Here is an 11856-nt window from a genome sequence, read left to right as displayed (position 1 = left end):
TTAGCTGATATCGAACCATTTGACTGGGGCAGCTTGGATTTACAACTGTATATTAGCAAGCGTTTTTGGTGGGTTATGATTACAAAAAGAATTAGAACTGAATTCTCTTCACAATAAGCTGTCATGAATGGTAATGATAGAACTTTTATAAATGACTGAATGTTTGTGTTAATTACTCAGAAGTAAACAGATATTGGAAAGAGAGTTTCAGTTACCTTTAAGAGCCAATTATTAGAATTAATTGTAACTTCAAAGAGGTTACTTTTAACAACTGTTATATGCACATCACCAGCCAAGTGTATAAGTAAAGAAATTCCATTAATTGCATCGTTAACAATGTAATAATCTAGTTTCTATATTGTCAATACTGTTTTGCCAGAACATTGGTACCTATTTTACATTTAACTTTCATGATGGCTTAGAAGGGATAAGACATTTCCATGTTCGCATATATAAATTAAATTGCAAACTTTGCAGTTTGTTTGTCAAAAATAATCCAATTAATGTGTTTAGACGCTTTGTTTAATTTGTTCAATTTTGTTGAACTGAAATTTTGAAGCATTCCCATTTTAACCCCATGTTGCAGATCCCTGTACTCCACATTACCTCTGTTTCATGTCTGAGACAGTAATAACTGTACAATCTGCAGGATTGAATGCCTGGCAAGAATACGTAACCTCTTTTGTGCTCTACATGCGAGAAGTGTGTGCATAGACAAAACCCTGCCTTGCAGAATGTTTGATCGACTCCCAAATCAACTCCATACATTAATGGATGATCTCTTCCCACCATCCCCACTCTTTGGTCCTCTCTGCACATTGCAGAGGTTCAATAACACACAAAAATAAAATATTTAATACAATACCTTGAAAAATATTGATTTATTCTCCTTTGATTTTGATGTTTGGCTTTTAAAATTGACAGAAGATGCTGATCAATAATTATATAAATGCACCTTTAAAACATCACTGCAGCGACAATGTAGTTTTTTTTAATAGACGAGCCATACAGACTCGAAACATTCCTCAATGGCCATAGCCCGCATTCAACGGCATTTAGTGCGAAAATGAGCCCCACATGAGTCTCGCCATTATTGGCTGTCTCGCCATCTGATTCGCCTGACTGGCGCTTCAGCATCTCGTCGCTAACAAGGGGAGCTGCTTTTAAACATTGCCTCACCACTCTCTTCCAGTCAACACACAAGCATGGCAGCGCGCAGACCTGATCCTCGAATTGGTGATAGTGACCTGACCAGGCTTCTCGACCCTGGGGATGCGAGACGGGACATTCCGTTCCCCTGAAGCGGTCGGAGGCTCAGCAGTCGGGTCAGCAATGGCACCAGGGAGGAAGAGGCAGCAGTGGTCAGTGCGGGCAGCATAACCAAGAGGACCACCGTACAATGTTGGAAGAAGCCCAATGACCTCCACTGAAGTGTAAGGGAAAGTTACCACCTCTCTCTTGGCATCAGTTCCAGCTGTCACCCCTAAAATTTCCAAACCCCCACGGATAAGTGGCTGACACCTCACACCTTCCCCACATCAATGTTTGTGCTTGTTGCTCAGAGCCCACTGGCACCCACCAGGTGCGCTGCCCAAACTGGCCACCTGTAGAGCCCCCTGATCCATCAAGCATACAGCTCAGACTGCCCTCTCTTTGGCCCTGCAGGAGAAGATAGCCCATAATAAATGGGAAAGGGTCAAGGTGGGGGGGGGGCAGAATCCCAGAGTCTCAGGTCCTCCCCCTTTTATGAGGAACAGACTCTGTAGATCACGTGTTTGACCAAGGAGCGAGCAGTCACTGACAGCAAGGTTGGCTTGGTCCTCCATACACGTCAGACCCATGCTGCTGCCTGTCCGCCATCATTCGGTACCTCCTGTGCTCCTCCCCGAGCTCGTCTTCCAGTCTGTCATGGTCTGGCTCCTCCTCCTCAGACGAGGACATTGGTCCCTCCTCCTCCTCCTCTTCCAGCATGTCACCCCGCTGCTGTGTCAGGTTGTGGAGGGCACAGCAGACCACCACAAAGCGGGAAACGCTCTGGGGGGTGTTCTGCTGGGCACCACCAGAGCAGTCCAGGCATCAGAACCGCATTCTGAACAGTCCGATGCTCAATGCTCAATGACAGCACGGGTGGCAGCATGTGCCTCATTATATCGGGTCTCTGCCTCGGTCTCAGTCCTTCACACTGGCATTATCTGGCAAAACCTCAGCTGGTACCACTTGTCCCCCAAGAGCCATCCTGTCACCCTGGGGTGACCCTTGAAGGTACCGGGGATCTCACAGTGTCCCACGTTGTAGCTGTCATGCATGCTCTGGGGATAGCGTGCACACACATGCATGATACGAAGGCTATGGTCACACACAATCTGAATATTCAGGGAGTGGAACCCCTTCCTGTTAATGAAGGGCACTCTCTGATGCCCCGGTGCCCAAAAGGTGACATGTGTGCCATCTATTGTCCCCTGGACCTGAGGCATCCCGGCAATAGCGGAAAATCCTACTGTCAGGGCACCTTGGTGAGATTGGTCCAGCTCCAAGGTGATGTAGTCCGATGCCTGGGCATACAGAGCATCTGTGACCTCCCGGATGCACCTGTGAGATGTAGTGTGATAAATGCCTCACATGTCCCCTCTCGAGCCCTGGAATGATCTGGTTGCAGAGAAGTTTAGGGCTTTGGTGATCTTCATGGCTACTGGGAGCAGGATTCTTCCTTCTCCATAAGGAGGTAGGACAGGTGATGCATTGTCTCTTTATTGAGACGGAGTCTCTTGCGGCACATTCTGTCCATCATCGCATCGAGAGACCAACAACGTCTTTACACCTTGGGCTTCGGCCTGATGGGCTGACGGGGTTTCAGGGTGTGCGGCATGAGGTGCTACCTCCAGCCTGCATCATCGCTGCTGCTGCCTTCTCCGGCGTCTGCCTGCCTCGGCTGCCTCTGCGGGATCCACAGCAGCAAACATCTGGAAGAAATTAGAGAAAGAGAGAGACCGACAATCAATTTGGGTTTCCATCAACATTACCATGATTCTCCCCTCTTCTCTCAAAGTGCCGTCCAATGAGTCAGTTGTGCTGGCATACCTTGCCCTGTACATTCACCCTGTCCACAACAGGAGTCCCTGTACCCAAGACCCCAGACCTCTGCCAGGAACATTTGGGAGGCTTTGCTTGGTGCCCCCCCCTGGTCCTCACTCACACTTACCCTTTGGCCATGAGTGGTTCCCAAGTGCTGAAGCCCGGCTGTTTGATTGTTGGCAACTGCCCCTCTGGTGCTGATGCTTTGAGAGTTCGGGGATAGTTGTCAGGCTTCAAAGTTTCCTTGAGATGCTGTGCACTAATCATCCTCTGAGGCATGGCACGGGTACCCTGGAGTAGGCACTTGAAAGTTGAAAATTGTTTGTTTATTAAATGGTCAACAGTACCCATGAAAAAAACTGGAGCCACCTGGGTCTGTTTCCTGATCTGCAACCCTGAACTCCCGAAGACTAATATTCATCACCTGAACTAATGAAAGAAAACGTCCCTGCAGAGATGCGATTCAATCTACGGATGTTAACGCCAGCAGTCAGTTTTCGTTTCAACCAGAAAGCTCTAATGTACAGAATAATGTAAAATAAATAGAAGTTAATTTTGAAAATTAAATGTGTGCTCCAAAATCATGAATATGAGAATCAAACTCCCACAAGCGATCACACTCCAGTGAGTTACAATTAACAAGGTTAGATATGGTCGACGTTTATAAAGGACGATGAGTTATATAGACATGGAATAATTGAATATGTGTGAAACTTGATTTAAGAAGCATTTACGACTGTCTTTAACATTTGTGCATACTGTGAGTGGAGTTTACAAAATATTGAATCCTTTGATGAATATAATGTCACCTGGTTGCAATTTGCTTCTTGATCATTTTCTGTGAAGATTTTCTTTGATTATCTAAAAGATAGAAATTCACTCAATCTCAGCACCAGAACTAATGCACTGTACCTGTCACAGTTCTAAATCCCCATTTTATCTGTGCAGATGGCAATTATTTTAAGCCACCAGCTCCATAGCACATAAAAAGGATGTGGGGGGGGGAAACTTACAGCGTTGTGTCTAGCTCATGGGATGACAGTCGACAGCTTACCAGAGATTAAACTGATAAAGTGGTCAGCCAGGATACCACACACAATAGACCAGTGATCTTGGGGCTTAACACAGTGAGGCCCTCAAAAGAAGGCCTGAAGAAATGACATTGTGTGAAAAGGAAGCAAACCAGCTAAGACTACACTATTAATGTGAAGAAGGATTGTCATGGGATCTTTGGCTATGTCTGCATTAGAAATGGAAAGATTGCATTATTACCCCAAAATGCCATGTCCTAATCAAGACATTGTGTACTTATTACTACAGTATATGTTGAAAGACTACTCCTGGGGACATGCATGACAGTTGCAGTATAATGTGGATAAATGTGAGGCTATCTGCTTTCGGCAGCAAATATAGGAAGGAAGATCATTATTTGAATGGGTGTAAATTAAGAGAGGTGGATACCAAGCGAGACCTTGGTGTCCTCGTGCATCAGTCGCCAAAAGTAAGCACGCAGGTACGGGCAGGAAGTAAAGAAGGCAAGGTATGTTGCATTCATTGCAAGAGGATTTAAGTATTGAAATAAAGATGTTTTATTGAAATTGTATAGGGCATTGGTGAGGCCACACCTGGAGTATTGTGTGTAGTTTTGGTGTCCTTATCTGAGGAAGTATGTTCCTGCTATGGAGGGAGAGCAGCAAACGTTTGCCAGGTTGATATCTGGGATGGTGGGACTGTCAAGCGAGGATAATCAGTTAGGATTATATTCATTGGAGTTTAGAAGAGTGAGAGGGGATCTCATAGAAACTTACAAAATTCTAGCAGGATTAAACAGGCTAGATTCATTAAGAACGTTCCCAATGGTAGGAGAGTCTAGAACTAGGGGTCATTGTTTAAGGATAAGCGGAAAACCTTTTAGGACTGAGGTGAGGAGACAGTTCTTCACCCAGGGTGGTGAATCACCCAGTGAATCTGTGGAATTCGCTACCACGGAAAGTAGTTGAGGCCAAAACATTGTGTAATTTCAAGAAGGAATTAGATATAGCTCTGGGGTTAAAGGGATCAATGGATATGGGGGGGTGGGGAGGCGAGATCAGCGTATTGAATTTTGTGATCAGCCATGATCATGATGAATGGCGGAGCAGGCTCGAAGGGCCTTCTCCTGCTTCTACTTTCTATGTTTCCTCACTGATGTAGATACATAGTTGAATTCAAACCGAGGAAGGCTAATTTGCCCTTTCTCACTTCATAATCCACTTGCCGCCGTCATCAAAAGTGGCACACTTTGACAGGACAAGGACCATAGCAAGTGGCAGCATCTCCCTGGAGAAACTGCTAACAGAATGATTCAATTAATCAAGGGCAAAGTAGGTCGGAGACTGAGTGATATCTGAGTGACTGAGTACTAATGTATTATATGAGCTAACTCTGGTACATTGTTACGTCCATATACACTGCACAGGTGTTGAAAGGTTAGTGTCAAGAGACAGTTACAGCCAAAAAGATAAATGTACCCATATACCCATTATAAAAAACTCCTTCTTGCTCTCTTCACAGCTCAAAGAGAATCAACAATCAAGTGGCTTACGCTACGGAGCTGCACAGGAGCACTAGCCATTCATTTGCATTAAGCAGGAGTGCAAGTAGAACAACTTCATGGCCGATACATAATGATACAAGTAGCACTCAGTGAAACGCAAGGGTCTGATGATGAAGGAGCAGGAGAGGCAGGGTTAATGACGTTCAGCAGCTACGCAGTGAGGTATGGTTTACTAAATACTCTTCATTAACATGCTGTCATTAGCTGGGCCTCCTCAATCAGATGGATGGAACAAACGTACAGAATTTGGGAAGTCATTTGTAAAGTAGTATGGATAGGTTCTGTAATTTGGGCAATGAATATAAGCAACTTAGTTACAAGGGGTGGAATTGAATCGCTCATAAACTCAAAACTCACTCTAAAAGGGGATCTGAAAATTCCAATCTGTATGGTACTTTATAATTTATCAGCGAAAGCGAATTATTGGCAGACTGAGGGTATACATAGATACACAGAAGATAGGAGCAGGGGGAGGCCTTTTGGCCATTCATCACGATCATTGCTGATCATCCAACTCAATAGCCTAATCCTGCTTTGTCCCCATTGACTTGGATCCCATTTTCCCCAAGTGCTACATCCAGCCACCTCTTGAATATATTCAAAGTTTTAGCAAAAATTACTTCCTGTGGTAATGAATTCCACAGGCTCACCACTCTTTGTTTGAAGAAATGTCTCCTTGTCTCTGTCCGAAATGGTTTCCCCTGAATCCTCAGACTTTGACCCCTGGTTCTGGACACACCCATCATTGGTAATATCTTCCCTGCATCTACCCTGTCTAGTCCTGTAGAATTTTATAAGTCTCTATGAGATCCCCCCCTCATTCTTCTGAACTCCAGCGAGAACAATCCCAAACTAGTCAATCTCTCCTCATATGACAGTCCCGCCATCCCTGGAATCAGTCTGGTAAACCTTTGCTGCACTCCCTCGAGAGCAAGAACATTCTTCCTCAGAGAAGGAGACCAAAACTGCACACAATACTCCAAGTGTGGCCCAACCAAGGCCCTGTACAATTGCAGCAACACATCCCTGCTTCCATACTCAAAGAGAATTCTATAAATATAATCATGTACTCTGTCATCGTACAAAGCAGTTTCTGATCATTGTTTAATTGTGCTACCTTCTGCTAGCTTTCATAGAATCCCGAAAGTGCAGAAGGAGGCCATTTGGCCCATTGGGTCTGCACCAACCCTCTGAAAGAGCACCCTATCTAGGCCCACTCCCCCACTATAGTCCCGTAACCCCACATAAACTTTGTGCACTAAGGGGTAATTTAGCATGGCCAATTTACCTAACCTGCACATCTTTAGACTGAGAGGAAACCGGACCGCCGAGAGGAAATGCATTCCGAAACGGGGAGAATGTGCAAACTTCACACAGTCACCCAAGTTCGGAATCGAACCCGGGTCCCTGGCACTGTGAGGCAGCAGTGCTAACCACTGTGCTACCATGCCGACAGGCATATTATAAGGCTCCTAGCTCCTGCCCCTTACAAACTGCAAGCACTCTTATAGTAGCCCAATGATTTTGAATAGAATGGAGGTACTTTCGGGATAACTCTCTGAAATCCCACTCCTGGCGGGTTGCTCGGTGTTCCTGCTGTGCAGGTTGGGAAATTGAGGGTAAATTGGCAAGCAATATGCCCAGGATTTTCTGATCATATGCAGCAATAAGCAAGGCTACCGGCTGGTAGTGTGGCCACAGAAGACTGGCCCTTGTGACTTCACAGAAAGCAAAACTTATTCTGTGGTGAGAATTATGTAAATATATATATATTGATGGAGTGACAGCTCTTCCTATTTCGCTATGACAAAGGGTAGTTGTTAGCTCCAGTAATGTGTTATAAGCATCAGAATCAATGATGTTTTATTTCTCTGTTCTCAGTGCTGCCTAGACAAGTTGAGCGGAGTTCAGTGCTCAGTGGTTGTTTTCTCACATTAAGGATAGATTTCTGTGCATCTGAGTACCATTCATTGTTGGCTTCACACTGATAGCAACTGGTGTTCAGCTGAAGTGCAAGTTGCTCCTTGAAGTGATCCTTGGCCTTGTAAACATTTTGTGTTAGACACAGCGATGGGTTCCACTCCCACCCTATAGACGTGAGTACAAATTGTCTGCTAACAGTGCAGCATTGAGGATGAAAGATTGAACATCTCCCCTCTCAAGTGATAGTCAATGATCCTGTGGCATTATTTCAAAGAAGAACAGGAAAGTTCTCCTCTGCTACACTGGCCAATATTTATCCCTTGACCAACATCACATAATAAAATTACCTGATCAGCCAATGCAGGCATAATGGACAATTGAACTCTTTCTGTGCTGATTCTATGATTCTATTATTTCACTGTTGTCTGTGTGGTGATATGCATCACTCTAAATACACAAAGGGTTAATGTAGATACACTACACCCAGCTAGACACTAGAGGGAGCATCAGAGACATGACACACAGACATTCAACCAATAGGCAAGTAAGATAGGACACAACCAATGGGAATTCAAGACACACCCAGAGGTGGCACTACCACAGGGGGGCATTACACCAACCCATATAAAAGGACACAGCACACATGCTCAGCCTCTTTCCAGTGGGCACACTTAGTGAGTACAGACAGGGTTGATTGAAACACATCACACCCACCACGTGGATTGGAGCAGACTGGTTAGTTAGCCTGAGTAGCTATAGCCGGATTAACAGTAGAGTCGAATCCAAGTAGGAGAATCGTTAACAGTTTAATAAACGTGTTAAAGCTATCTCCAAATCTGAACCTTCCTTTGTCAGAGTGCACATCAAGGAAGCAGCTTATGCTACGTCAAGAGCATAACAAAACAGTCTGTGGGACCTTGCTTTGCGAAAACAGGCTGTCACATTTCTTTACAGTACAACAGTAGGTTCATGTCAAAAGTATGTCATTACTGTAAAGTTCTTTAGGATGTCCTGGGGTTGTATAAATGCCAGTATTTCATTCTTCTATAATAGCAACAGAAAATGGTACAAGCACTCTGTGGGTTTGGCAGCATCTGTGGAGAGAGAAACAGAGTTAATCTTCAGGTCGATGACCTTTCTTCTTTTATAACAAAATCTAATCAGGTTGAGTCACAGTGCAACGTCATACAAAGCCCAAACCCCTGCGCAGAGTGTAAAATGTGCCGTATTGTGGCTTCATCGGCAATCATGTGTAATTTTCCACAATAGTCCCATTCTTTAAATGAGGCTGGTTTCACTGAACTATCACTTACCAGGTATAATTCTCATTGAAAAGATAGATGGTGCTGTATCGTAGCTAACATAATTTTTTTTTAAATCACAGAGGGGAAGGATTTACTTGGTGTACCATAGATGGTGCAACCATAAAACCATCCCCCATAAATGAGTTTGCAGTTGTACAACAGCTATAACACAGGAGAAATCTCCCCTGGGAGCTCTTTGGCAGGAAACATTTTAAACAGATTATTTGCAGTGCTCCACAGGAATGAAGAACTCGACACATAAAAATAAATAAATTCATGAACCAAAGCGCAGCCCATTTCTTTTTAAACTTTTCTTCAAGGTAGGATGTTGACTGGTTATGTTATAGAGATACTCAGAATTTTGCTGAATGAAAAATCAAATTGAAATGAACTTGATCACTTAAGAAAAAGGAGCTAAAGATAAAGGGCTGGATTCTCCAGTACCCCAGCCGCAGGTTTCTCAGCGGCACGCCATTTGCTGGTGGTGGGATTCTATACTCCTGCCGCTTGTCAACGGGATTTCCTGTTGAGGCCACCCCACTCCGCAGTGATTCCCAACAGCCAGAGAGTTCCAGTCCAAATTTTGCAAACCTTCAAGCTCAGGTAAATTAGAGTTCAATTTCCCAACATACCAATTCACAGCAAATGTTCACGACACATCTCAGCAAAAGGGGTTTTGTAATCTGGTCTGAATCAGTACTGAAAGAGTTAAAGTGGAAAGTGCTCTTGAACTGCTCAATGCTTCTCCCAATAAGAGCGGGTAGACAATGAGTGGTTGCTATAGAAACAGTACTCCTGATGCTGCAGAATGCAGGAAAAAAGGTGAAGACAGCAAAAAGAAACATTCACAGCTACAGTAGATTTGACATCCGTTACATTAAAATGAATAGCCACATAGCTGGATCCCCCACTTCATAACATTTGGGGTATAATTAGAAAATGGGATGTTAGAACTTAGCTTTTCGTGCTTTCTGGAATTCCAGTTTGAGTGTTAGATTTATTACTGGTAACTCCAGAATTGTTTGGTCAATAAGAAACCTTGGGTACAATTCGCCCAAATAGGAACAAAGTCCCACAGCGAGAGTGTATAGCCGTGTGTTTCCCAGCGCTCGCAGTGCCGAGAAACACACAGCTATTCAACGCCATTTTAAAATGCGTCCCAATCTCCGAGGCCCGCGAAGCAATCCCCGACCTCCCCCCACACAGGACACTCCGGCCCGATCGCACTCGTACAAAAATGGCAGCTTGGCACTCTGACAGTCTCCACACCAGCTGGCAATGTACCTGGGGACCTTGGCAGTGTCAGGCTGTCACCCAGGTGGCACCAGCAATGCTAGGTCACCAGCAAAGGGCATGCAGCTCGGGGCCTCCGATCCCCTGGGAGACCCCCAAGTGTGCCGTTCCATCGGACCAGTGCTGAACGGCACTCGCCCGAGGTCTCTGAGGTGAAGGGGATGAATCCCAAAGCCTCAGCTATCTTGGGAATCTGCACATTAAAGTGAGACTAGCTGTCTCCCTCGAATATGTACATTTGCCAAAAAGTGATCCCACCCAGATTGGGTGGGGTTTACATCACAACGAGGCATTGTGAGCTGGGTAGATCCCGGGAGCGGCATCTCCCAGCTTTTATCGGCCACGCCGCGCTGCGGCAATCTGCTTTTACGGTGCAGGGTGGCCATTGGATTACACCCCATATTTTGCTGGCTCAGGATAGGAAGAAACAGATTGGTTAACAGTTTTTGTTTTGTTTTGGGATCTTTTGGAGTAAAATTCACCGTAAGTAGCAGAACAAGACCGATGGTAGAAAATCAATGGCCTATTTTAGGCCGCACGCCAATTTATTTTCCATCAACTGTTCCAAGCAGATGGCATGCAAACTTCTCCATTATTAATCATAATAAAAACAAGAAATGATGGGCAATGAGCAGGTCAGGCAGCATCTGTGGAGAGGGAAACACAGTTAATACTTCAAGTTCGTACGAAATCAAAAAGTTAACTCTGCGTATTTCTCTCTCCACAACTGCTGCCAGACCTGCTGCATTTTTCTCGCATTTTCTCTTTTTATTTCAGATTTCCAGAATCTACCGTATTTTTTCTTTCATTTTAGTGCTCTTTTAACCCTTACTTTTTTTTCCAATTCCCTTACTTTCCCTCATGCTCTCTTTCACACCGTCACTTTAAAACACCTGAAGACAAATACATTTTCCCAGTTAAAATCCAGTTCAGAATGCAAATGTTTGTATCAGATTTTTGTTTAAGTTTAGGTGGAGTAAATGTGAATTTTCAGTTGACTTTAGACATCTCTGGCACTGCTGGGAAAAGGGTTGATGTTTCCCTGGTGATTTCTGTTGAATGTGCACGTGTGCTGCTATTGATGGCAGCACGATGGTGCAGTGATTAGCACTGCTGCCTCACGGCGCCGAGGTCCCAGGTTCAATCCAGGAGTTGCACATTCTCCCCATGTCTGCTTGGGTTTTATCCCCCACAACCCAAAGATGCGAAATTGCCTCTTAATTGGAAAGAATGAATTGGGTATTCTAAAATTATTTTTTAAAATTTTTAAAGGAAAAAAAATATGTATGCTGCTATTGGGTAGAGACAACGTTGTGGATTCACACGCTTTGCGAGTCCAGAAATGTGAATCGATATCGGGCGGAGAATTGGGCGCATTGCAAAAACCGTGGTTTGCGCCCGGCGTCAATTCCAGCGCCATGCTCTGGTCCCTTGCTGGTGACAAAATCGAGGTTTGCGCGCTGTATCGGCAGGACCATGCAAAACCCTCATTTGCATGGACTTAGCTCTACTTCGCAGGTTGGACGCAGTATGATCCACCCTTCCATGATGCTCTGCCCCTCTGAGGTGAAAGTCACGCAGGCACAAGGTAGTGCCTGTATTTATAAACGGGCCTGGGCGCTATGGCTGCTGAGGGGAAGCGAGAAGGTAAGGAAACTTACCACACAA

At 44.8% G+C, this 11856-nt stretch overlaps 1 long non-coding RNA gene across 1 annotated transcript; it reads right to left on the bottom strand.

The window, feature by feature from the left end:
* Positions 1-1158: 1158 nt before the first annotated feature.
* Positions 1159-8973, bottom strand: LOC140397968 (uncharacterized). Its single transcript, XR_011937360.1, has 3 exons — positions 8905-8973; positions 8582-8685; positions 1159-2960 (listed from the first exon to the last, which is right to left on the bottom strand). It is a non-coding gene; the product is annotated as an uncharacterized lncRNA (long non-coding RNA).
* Between the last annotated feature and the right edge of the window lie 2883 nt (positions 8974-11856).

The sequence above is a fragment of the Scyliorhinus torazame genome, chromosome 21 (genome assembly GCF_047496885.1).
Source record: "Scyliorhinus torazame isolate Kashiwa2021f chromosome 21, sScyTor2.1, whole genome shotgun sequence".
NCBI classification, from domain to species: Eukaryota; Metazoa; Chordata; class Chondrichthyes; order Carcharhiniformes; family Scyliorhinidae; genus Scyliorhinus; species Scyliorhinus torazame.
This window is presented reverse-complemented; position numbering and strand designations above follow the sequence as displayed.